Below are 12,012 nucleotides of genomic sequence, written 5' to 3'. Positions count from 1 at the left end.
GGCTGAATCATCCCTGCCGGTTAGGACACTTCTGTCTTTGACATTAGTGGAGGCAATAGTGTCATTTCCTACTTCTCTGCTCATGGTCAAAGACAGCCTCAGAACACTTGAGAAACTGTTCTACATTTGAGCCCACCAAATTTTTTTTTTAAAGTACTGGTATAGAAAAGAGTCCCAGACAAAAGCTTGAGAAGATTCCCAAACTTACTCTCAAGACATTATTTTGGGAGCAGTGCTTCAGGCTTGGTGGGGTACCTGAAGAAATGCTTCAATTTTGTCAAGTCCTTCACCAGATTAGGCCAGTATCTGGGGCACTGGCTCCCCATCTCACTTGAGCTTATTCCAAAGATGTAAAAGTCTGTACAGATGACCAAGCCTTAATTCAGGTTGTCAACTTTTTAGCCCATGCTGTAGCAATTACCAAAGGGAAGAACAGTGATTATTGAGCAAAGCTGGGGAAGTCCAAAAGTACAAAAGATAGTGTGACTGCATTTACTTAAAAGGTAAAGTCCATTTACTTAAAAAGATAAATATAAAAATATTGGTGCTGAACTTGTTCAAGATGTTGCCAATAATACAAATGAAGGGGCCGGAGATGGCACCACCACTGCTACTGTGCTGACACCCTCTATAACCAAGAAAGGCTTTGAGAAGGTTAGTGAAGGTGCCAATCCAGTGGAAGTCAGCAGAGGTGTGATGTTAGCTGTTGATGATGTAATTGCTGAACTTAAGAAGCAGCCTAAACCTGTGACAACCCCTGAGGAAATAGCTCAGGTCGCTACAATTTCTGCAAAAGGACACACAGAAATTGGCAATGTCATTTATGATGCAATGAAAAGGTTGGAAGAAAGGGTGTAATCACAGTATTAGAAATTATTGAAGGCATGAAATTTGATCAAGATTATATTTCTCTATACTTTATTAATACAGCAAAAGCTCAGAAATGTGAATTCCAAGATGTTTGTGTTCTACTGAGTGACAAGAGAATTTCTATTGTCCAGTTTATTGTATCTTCTCTTGAAATTGACAGTGCTCACCATAGATCTTGGTAATAACTGCTGAAGATGTTGATGAAGAAGCTCTAAGTACACTAGTTTTGAATAGGCTAAAAATTGGTCTTTAGGTTATAGCAGTCCTTTAAATCTCCAGATTTTGGTGACAACAGAGAGAACCAGTTTAAAAACATGGCTATTGCTAAATCTTAACAATCTTCAGCCTCATGACTTAGGAAAAGTTGGAGAGGTCATTTTGATCAAAGATGCCGCCATGCTCTTGAAAGGAAAAGGTGACAAGGCTCAAATTGAAAAACATATTCAAGAAATCATTGAGCAGTTAGATATCCCAGTTACTGAATATGAAAAGGAAAAACTAAATAAACATCTGGCAAAACTCTCAGATGGGGTAGCTGTGCTGAAAGTTGGTGGGACAAATGGTGTTGAAGTGAATGAAAAGACAGACACAGTAACAACAGGTGCTCTCAATGATACATGAGCTGCCGTTGAAGAAGGCATTGTTCAAGGATGGGGTCATGCACTGCTTCGGTGCATTCCAGCCTTGGATTCATTAACTCCAGCTAATGAAGATACAAAATTGGTATAAAATTATTTTAAATACACTCAAAATTCCTACAATGAACATTGCTAAGAATGCAGGTGCTGAGGGATCATTAATAGTTGAGAAATTAAGCAAAGTTTCTCACAAGTTGGTTATGATGCTGTGCTTGCCTATTTTGTGAATATGGTGGGAAAAGGAAGCATTAATCCAATGAAAGTTGTGAGTACTGCTTTAGTGGATGCCACTGGAGTGGCCTCTCTGTTAATAATAGAAGGTGCAGTCACAGAATTTCCTAAAGAAAAGAAAGATCCTGGAACGGGTGGAATGGGAGGTGGTTTGGGAGGTGGCATGTTCTAATTCCTAGAACTGTGCTTTACCATCACTCATGACAACTGGGAGAGGAAGCTCAAGGCAGTGCTCCTCACCTGTAACTTCAGGGGAGTCAGCTGAAGAAAACAACTAAAGAAAACGCTGGCTGATGTTTAAGAAAATCACCATAATTATCAGTTACTGGTTTTAGTTGACAACGTATAATGGTTTACTGCTACCATTGTCCATGCCTACACATCATTTATTTTGTAGTTTTCAACAAAAAGACATTTGTACATTCCTGATAACTAAGTGCACAGGCCATATACCAATGGACTGCTTTCAACTTAAATCACTGAGGCATTTTTACTGCTATTCTGTTAAAATCAGGATTTAGGTATTTGCCATCCTCATGAGAAGTTAAGAAGCGGCCTTTCTATGGAGAATAACTGTACAAAGTAGAGAAATGTCCAATTATGTTGACAAACTTTGTGTAATAAAATTTCGTTTGAAGTTACAAAAAAAAATCTACTCTTAGCTAATTTCAATAATACAACACAGTATTATTAACTATTACCACACTGTACATTAGATCTCCAGAACTTATTCAACTTACATAACTGAAACCTTATACCCTTTAATCAACATCTTTCTATTTCTTCCACCCCCCACCCCACCCTCTGGTATCCACCATTCCATTTTCTGCTTCTAAGAGTCTGACTTTTAGATCCCACATATAAGTGAGATATCATGAAGTATTTGTGTTTCTGTCTGGTTTATTTCACTTAGCATAATGTCTTCCATGTTGTTGCAACTGACAGGATTTCTTTCTATTTTAAGGATGAATAATATTCCTTTGTATATATAGGTATCACATTTTCTTCATCCTTTCATCTATCAATGGACACTTAGCTTGTTTCCATATCTTGGCTATTGTAAATAATGCTGCGATGAACATAGGAACACAAATATCTCTTTGAGATGCTGATTTCATTTCCTTTGATTAAATATCCAGTGGTGGAGTTGCTGAATCCTGTGGTAGTTTTATTTTTAATTGTTTGTGGAACCTCCACACTATTTTCCTTAGGGGCTGTACTGATTAACATTCTCACCAACAGTGCACAATGGTTCCCTTTTCTACACATCCTCATCAACACTTTTTTTTTTTTTTTTTTGATGATAGCCATTCTAAGAAATGTGAGGTGCTATCTCATTGTGGTTTTGAGCTGCATTGCCCAGATTATCAGGATGGTGAGCATCTTTTCATAGAACTGTTGTTATATTTGTACATCTACTCTTAAGAAATGTCTACTCAGGTCCTTTGCCCATTGTTTTAATGGGTTTTTTTGTTTTCTTGATCTTGAATTGTTTGAGTCCCTTTTATATTTGGAACATTAATAGATGGTTTAAAAACATTTTCTCCTGCCCTGGCCAGTTTGCTCAGTGGTTAGAGTATTGGCCAGCACACTGAAGGGTTGAGGGTTCAATTCACACTCAAGGGCATGTACCTGGATTGCAGGTTTGATCCCCAGCCCTGGTAACCAGTCATATGTCTCTGTCACTTTGATGTTTCTCTCTCTCTCTCTCTCTCTCACTCTCTCTTTTTCAACTTCCTTCCCTCCCTCCCACTCTCTCTAAAAATCAATGGTAAAAATATCCTTAGGTGAAAATTAACAAGTATAAACAAATAAATTAAAAAAAAAATTTTCCCCCATTTCATAGGCTGCCTCTTTACCCTGTTGATGCGTTCCTCTGTTGGGCAGAGCTTTTTAGTTTGAGGCAATTCCATCTGTCTATATTTCCTTTTGTTGTCCATGCTTTCATACATAGTCAGTACACAAAAACCTGTCTCAGTATACAATTTAAGGATTACAATTTTAGAATGAAAATTAAGATACACCCTTCATGAGAAATATCACAATACTGAGAGGACCGTTTGTATGTGAGATTTCAAGTCCCATTAGCTATCTCTACTTCAAAAAACAAACAAAAAATCAGAATGTGGGAAGTGCTTAATTATATTTTTCTAAGCTGATTTTAAGAAAACCACTAGAATCAACGTGATTTCTGCCTGTTACTGCTGTTCAAAGACCCTCCAAAAATAAATTGGTTCAAGAAGATGAACTTCCTCTTTTTCTTGCACTACAGGGTAGAGCAGACACCCACAATTTAATTAGCTACTTAGAAACACTTTCTGTGGAAGTTGATGTAAAAAAAGACCATTCATCATAGCCACCTACTTGCTGCCTAACTTTTCTTTTCTTTTCTTATAAACCTCCCAAGAAGCTTGCCCCTAGTGCCTAACACTCCTGAGATTCATTCATTGACTACCAGAGACAGAATTAGAGGGCAGACCTTAAAGGTCACATAGCTCAGCCACCCCCACTGACACTCTCACTTCCAAGCTTCTTCTGGATTGTGTCACCTCTCTCAGCTCCCAATGGAATGAGACATTTAAATTACAACAGTCCATTCAGAAACACAGAGCAGCTGCCCATTCGAGTTGGCCTCAGTATTTGTGTTTGCGAGAGGGTTCTGGCTGTCTGGTTCACTCCAGAAAATTATTATAGATGATGCAGTTGGGTCATGTGACACATGGTTAAAAAAATAAACAACCCTCTTGTTGATACATGACCTACAACTAAGACAGAGGCTTTATAGTTCATGTGATGAAATAGTTGGCTCTAAGGAAATGTCACTAGCTTTGTTTTTTCTTAGCATGGGAAGCCAATCACATTTTCATATTAGGCTGAATCTCAACTAATATGAGTCAACGGTGTCAACCTTGTGGTATCTAATAGATTGGACCCCTCAAAAGTAGTTTTCTGCTCAGCAAGAATAAGCTACAAAAGCTTTTTAAATTGAGAGACTTTAGAATCCATTCTCTATCCCTCTATCTTCTCTGCTCTCCCTGGCTGCTGGTTTGCTGACCTAGGGCTCCTTACCTGGTGGTCTGATGAGTCAGGGCATTTGGGGCTTGGGAGAGGATATTTGGGTGGTTAGATATAGAGGCAATTAAAAGCCTGCTGGGTGGGCTCTTTTCCTGTAAGGCCTGGATGCTGATTTGGAAGATAATAGTGGATTCTCTTTGTGATACCTACAAATATTCTAGGAAATAGAGAAGGAATGTGAAGATAGACTCATACAGACAGACGGTCCACAGATTCTTAGTCTTCAAGTATTTTAGTCTTTGAAAGATTTACAAGAGGGTATTATTTTGTTTTTTAATTTCGGCTATAAAATTGACTTTGAAGAACAGCCTGTACATGAGCAAGCTTGATCATAGTAGGAAGTGTCTGATGTTGGGCAGTAGTACAACTAAGTATATTGCCTCTGAGACCAGTTCCTCCTGTGTTCTTGCTTTTTGCTGATACTGTTAGCAGCCATCAACAGTCAGCCGGCCAAAGACTTTGGAGTCTTGTTCGACTCACCTTCCTTATCTACACATGGTGAGTTACTTCTCAAATGCTTTTTGTCTCCTACTTTTGCCACTGTCAACACACAGGTTGAGAGCTTCATCTTCTCACAGTGGAGTCATGCAAACTCTCTACATTGTCTATCCCATCCCTCTAGAATGATCTTTCTTAAATTCAAATCCAAACACATTCCTGCTTAAAAACTTTCAGTGGCTCACTTCATCGGGATTAAGTTCAGATATTTTACAAGTGAATCAATCTATATTTGGGAGGCATATAGCTTAAGAGCGTGGGTTCTGGAGTGGGAGTGGGAGTCTGGTTTGTTCTTTTACCAGCTGTGTGATTTTAGGGAATCACTTAACCTCTCCAAACTTTAGTCATTTCATTTGTAAAATAGAGATCATAACAGCATACCTCATGGAATTGTTGTGACTAAATTAGATGATACAAAAAATACTTGACACGGTGCCTGACAGCTACTTCTCAAGCTTGAAAGTTCTATTATTATTGTTGTTCTTTTTTGTTTGTTTGTTTTGTTTTGTTTAACTTTTCCAGCTTTAGTACTTGCTGTTTGCTCCCAAAACTTCTTATTTTCAGCCATATTCAGCTGTTTTCTGTCCCTGCACAATAGCTTGTGACTTCTCATCACTTTTTGGGGCCTGTTCAGGAGGATGAGGATGAGTTGACAGAGAAATGCTTAAAGGAGTTATGAATCATTGGAAGGTGTTAGACTTTGAGTCAAACTAGGATGGTGTAATCCAAGAATCCTCCACAAATGTGCTGAAAGATGAAATCATTGCTAGGGTCAAGGTGTAAGACAAATTAGCTCCTTTATTAAGCCAGCTGGAAGGAGGCCAAGTTATAATAGTAGTTGGGTCACACTAAGCTGGTGCAAACAAGAATTTCAAGAAGAAAAGATTAGCTAAAACTGAGCATGCAATAAAAAATTCTGTTCTTAGAAGTGCCACACCAGGTTGGACAACTCTCTTCTTCTTTGCCTAGACTGTCCTTCTTTGTTTACTGATTCCTTTCCATTTTCAGTGGCTACTTCAATCATCCCCTTCTCTATTAGCCTTCCCTAACTTCCCCAGGGTTACCTACCTTCTCCTGGGAGCTCTCTAACTGTTTTTTCTATTAGAGCACACACCATGGTACACTGTAGTCATCTATTGACTTTCTGTAGATCTTCCCTATTAGGTAGTGACTTCTTAGGTCACTGTTAGATGCATGGTAGGAATCAAGTGGATATTTGTTCAATGACGGTATGCGAAGCAAATTTCTTCCTAAGATATGTTTTTGATCTGACTGAATTTTATGTCTGCTCTTTGGCTGTCTCTCAGGTACAAGGTACTTCAAAAAGAAGAAACACTTATAGGACCTTTGATCGACAACATAAAAAAAACAACTATGTAAGGATAGTAACATTCGAATGCAAGGATGATGGAAAATAGAAATCTGGAGGGAATAAATTGATCACATTTGGTGACATACTACAAGTAGAGTAGAAACATATGAAGATGCCCCATAGGAAAGCAAATTGGGGTTCTCGGGGGAATAAAATAGGAAATGGAGAGCTAGTGGTTCTGCTAACCTGAATGCAAAATGCTTCATTAATTTTGCTGGCAAATCCTTTGCCCCAGTCTGGCTCTCTGGGTCTTCTGCTTACCAACTGGGTGATCTTGAGGCATTTAGACTTTCTGTGTCTCAAATTTCTCATATATAAAATGTAGTGGAAAAGAAGTGGGAATGCCACTTATTTTGCTCACTTTATAGGTATGTCTTGATTTTCAAAAAAGAGAGAATATGTAACAGCCTAATTATGGTCTGGTTGTAGCATTTTCATTAGTCAGTGAGGTTAGAAAATAAATACTGATATTGTGGTTGCTTGTCATGTATTAACTAATGTAATACTTTGGTTAAACTTGAACTCATCATCATTGAGGTAGTCATTTTGTGTTCTCAAATGAAAAATGAAAAATTACATAAAATAGTGAATGAACGCTTTCTTATCAGCATTTTGGAGCTATTTTACTACACTAGTTCAACTCAGAAATGCAATTAATTACACAGCTCATTGTAGTTTGTAATAATTCATATCACATACCAAGTATCAGAATTGCAGAACATTTTCAAGTAAAATAAGTGGCTAAATTAAATGAATTTGTTTATGCTCTCACCTTTTGGTGTTTGATGTTGTAAACCTAGTTTAACTGAGAAAGTGATATTAATATACTTTAAGTAACTTTAGAGGAATTGTGTTGCCATTATTACTACAAATGTAAACAGTAATAAGCCAGGTTATGGAGCAATCTTGTGGGGGCTAGCTTTCTTTATTATAAGTAAGAATAACTGGTAATTCAATGGACATAATTTGGTAATAATATAATAGTGGTCATTCACATGTAACTGGATTTAAACAGCTTTTGGTTGTGCTTGCCTCATTTAATATTAGTGATTGAGAAATGTTTCTTGGCTATGTAATCAACTTATGAGTAATATTTATTGAATTATTGACGGTTTTTGAGGTATTGAAATATCTTAAACTCTTTTCTTATCATTTTATTTATACTTTCATTAACCTGGTAGATCCATAAAGTAAGTTCCCCTTCTAATGAAATCATATTAGTTATTAGTAGGAAAAGGTGTAAATAGCTACTTCTGTAATTAAATAAATATTTTTCATATTTTGAAATAGGATATGATACTACCAAAAATCACGAGAACTGTCTGGAAATATGAGGAATTTTAAACAAGCAATTACTTGTTTTACAAAGTTCATTCAAATGTGCATCAACCTTTCTTCATGCCTTTGTGAAGAACCATAGGCCACTGTGCCATTTTCTGTGTATCTTTTCTAGCTAATACTAAATTGTAAGTGCAGAAGGAAATACTGTTATGCTGTCTGCTTTAGGTACCTGACACTATAAACCTGGAGTTTTAATTGGAAATAAGATATTAATACGCTCTTTAGAAGTTTAATCATATTACTTATTTTATAAAGCAAGAAATAATAATAAAATTGCTAGTTATTTTGATCAAGATCCATTTGAATATTCATAAATTAAAGATATTTAGAGTGAAGCCATATAAAATGAAATGGACCAACTAGTTGTTTAAAAGAATCCCAATGTGTCAAGTTGAATAAATAACATAGTGTAGAAGTGAGGATTAATTTTCTCTCAGATAACATGTTATCTCGTTTTAATGTAATTAATCCCACCACCACCACCACCCTGGTCTGATGCTAATCTCTCCTCCAAAGACTTGGATCTTATCAAGCTCGGGAGCTACTTTGGAAATAAGAGAGTGCTCTCCAGAAGAACCCACATGGGCCAGCATTCATTTTTATAAGCTGCTCTGTGCTAATGAGAGAGTGGCTGAGTTTACACAGATTATCACTTGTGGCTGTCTCATCAACTTGACATTGTGCAGGAAGATAACTCAGAGCTCAAGGAGGCTCAGACAAGGTCAGACAGGTAGAAATTGAGAGACCATTTTAGTGGTTTGCCTTAAGATGCTTTAGGTTTCGTTTTGTTTATCTTCTTCTAATGTCGTTAAGATGTCCCTTTTCAGCCAAAAGGTTTACATTGTATAAAGAGTCCTTGCTTTTTAAAATGCAATATATTATTCATTCAGAGCACATTTGAGCACATTTATTGAGTGTCTGTTATATACCTGTTATTTTACTGAGGGGCTGGGGATGTAGCAGTGCATGAGGACAATGAAGTGCTTGTCCTTCCGAGGTTTACAGTGACAGTCAGATTGGTGTTAGCTAGACTGTACACAAGAGTAGTAATGGTCCTGAAAATGCCTTACTTTTTAAGATGTGTTCTCTTACTGCAGCTTTTTGTTATGGTTCTTATAGGCTATGTTCAAGTGCTCCTGTCACTTTATGTTTGAATACAATAACTATTCATCCATTTCTCATCATTATTCTTTCAACAAATAACATTTGAGTGACTTTATCATCCTTCTAACAATTGAGTGATAGAAAGATGAATTAGTCCTGCCCTCAAGTGACTCATGGTCTAGTGTGGGGACAACATATGTGTATGCGTGATGATGGTAATGCCACTCTGTAAGAGTTATGAAGGTTTAGATGAAGGAGAGAATATTTCCAGTTGACAGGATCAGGAAAGTCTCCATGCGTAAAGAATCTATAAATGGGGCCTTATAATTAGTGAGGTTGTTAACATATGGCAAAAGGAAAAAAAAATGTCCCAGGTAAAGGACAGAAGAATAAAGGCATTAACATTGGGAACTCGGAGAGAGTCAACAAAGCAAGAATGAAACAATGCAACAAAGCAAGAAGCATTCGGTTTGGCTGACTTCTCATTTCAGTTTTGTTGAGTGGGTTGGGGAAAGTGAAGAGGTGTGAAGAGGTATAAAGAGAAAAAGGGAAGTTGTTGCCAAGGACCACCAGAGAATCCTTAAACATTTGGAAGCTTCTTTGAGACACACTTTGACATATAGGGTGTTCTACAACCACCCACTCATAGTGCTGGTCCTCTCAGTTCTTATTCTCTTACATTGTCTAGTTATTCAGGAATGCACAACATTAAACATAGTAGACACCAGGGTCCAATCATCAGTAATAGTTGGAAACACGTACCTTGGAAAGGCATCTTCATTTTGAAATCAAATCCCAGACACCACCTCTGGAATTTCAGGTTGGATGGCGACTGTTGAACCTGCATGAGGTTCACCGAAGTTCAGTTCTAGGGAGCTTGGAGGCAGTTGGTAAATTAGAGCCAGCCGAGGGGGCAGCCTTCGTACGTACATTCGTAGGCACAGAAAGGTGTGCTCCAGGTCTCTGTAGCTTCAAATGGGAACCCTGTGAAATGTCATGTGTTGCGGGGCCTCAGCCAGTAGCCTGGCTAGTTTAGCACCTTCCACCAGGTCTCTCTCAGTGGCTTCCTTTCCATTTGATCCTGAGCTTACTGCTGAGTGCCTACCCTGCCCACAGAAAATAAGAAGCTTGAGGAAATAAGTGGGCCCCAACTGTTGGGCTGCCCAAACCTACGTTCTGTTTCCATGTAAATTAGAGCGTGAACGTGCAAGCTCGACTTGCTGGAGCTTCCATTGTCGGATGTTTTCAGTTGGCGTGAACTTCTGTTTCTAAACAGAATTATGCAAAAAAGAATGAGGCAGAGAAAATACTGCTTAACTTACTTGAACAGGATCTGTTTCACTGCAGGTTATCAACTATGTTAGCATTTTGATTCACTCTCAAAATGCATACATTTAGTCACAACTTAGAAATGTTTTGTGAGTGCTATCTAACTTACAAAAGAATAAAAGCTGCTACTACTAATGCTTTTAGGGCACTTTATTGGTAAACAATCTTTTTGTTTTTAATCCTTACCCAAGGACATTTTTCCATTTTTTTGTTCAGATAGAGCGGGAGTGAGATAGAGGAAGAGAGAGAGAAACAGAAACATCGACATGAAAGGGACACATCGAGTGGCTGCCACCTGCATGACCCAACCAGGGCCGGGGACAAACTGCACGTGCCCTTAGCGGGAACCAAACCTGGGTCTCTCCAGACCACAGGCCGACACTCTAACCGCTGAGCCAAACCGCCCAGGGCCCTGGTAAATGATCTGAAAATAAAAAATCAGCATGTCTTCCAGTGGGCCTGTTCTCCTTTATAAAGCCAAAGATGCAAACTTAGAAACAAAGAGATGCTAAAGAGTTTTCTCTTTGAACGTGCTTACATGACTGATGTTTTGGGGCTTTGTTTAGGAACACTAAACAGAAAGTCACGTGCAGTATGACTTAATGTGTATTTATTACATCAACTAAAAACATATCTGAGCTTTGTGTCTTCACTTCCCTTCATAGAACCATAAAAAGTTACTTAGGTCCTAAAATGGTGCTAAAAATAATTTAAAAAACAATTCCTATGTCACATGAATAAAATGTACAAATGAAGGCAATATGTTTTAATGTTGTAAAATAAGTTTGAAAGGCGGGCATCAAAACGAATCTATTTTTAAAGATCTGCATGTCGTACTGAGTGCTAATGTGCATTTTATGGCTCATCTGCAGGCCGAGTACAAAGAAATACAATAGCCCCCGCCTCCTGGGCCATTTCAGACATTTTGGCTCCGACAGGAAAGAGGAAAAAGGTTCCTTGTGTGTGTTCTAATATACATGATTTCAATATCTGAGATGCCTCTCACCATAAAAAACAAGTTTATGTGTTGTGTTATTGTTTGTTTTTTTTCCAAGTGCCTTGCCTTCATAGTTTAAACTATCAGGTTAAAAGAAAAAAAAATGAGAAAAAAACAAAAACAAAAAACTGACCTTTCTTTGAAAGAAAGGTGAAATCATTGATTTTTCTTCCAATGTTCCACAAGAAAGTGCACCACCGAGTGATAGATATATGCACCCCGGGGCTAGCAGCTGGAGGGCAAAAAACCACTTTTTACCCGTGATTGACAAATAATACATAATGAGAAGAGAGAGGCAATTCAAGTTTTAAATTTCACTCTCTCTCTTTGGCTTTTCAGGGCAGCTGGGCACTGCTGTTCTCACTTGGTAACTTTTGAGGTGCTGCCAGGAAAGGGGACCTGAGTGACAATTTTTCCATTCCTCCTACAACCCCCCCCGCCAAGGCTTTAGTAAATTTGTGTGGCCTGCTCTTTCAAAGAGGATCCAGCTGCTAATAATTCCACCATTTTTCCTGGGAATGAAAATCCTGGGGGTCTGGAAATGTATTGCACGGTTA

At 38.1% G+C, this 12,012-nt stretch overlaps 1 pseudogene; it reads left to right on the top strand.

The window, feature by feature from the left end:
* Positions 1–263: 263 nt before the first annotated feature.
* On the top strand, positions 264–1,911 carry LOC118642712 (annotated as a pseudogene).
* Positions 1,912–12,012: the final 10,101 nt, after the last annotated feature.

This window comes from Molossus molossus, unplaced genomic scaffold (assembly GCF_014108415.1).
Source record: "Molossus molossus isolate mMolMol1 unplaced genomic scaffold, mMolMol1.p scaffold_m16_p_3, whole genome shotgun sequence".
NCBI classification, from domain to species: Eukaryota; Metazoa; Chordata; class Mammalia; order Chiroptera; family Molossidae; genus Molossus; species Molossus molossus.
This window is presented reverse-complemented; position numbering and strand designations above follow the sequence as displayed.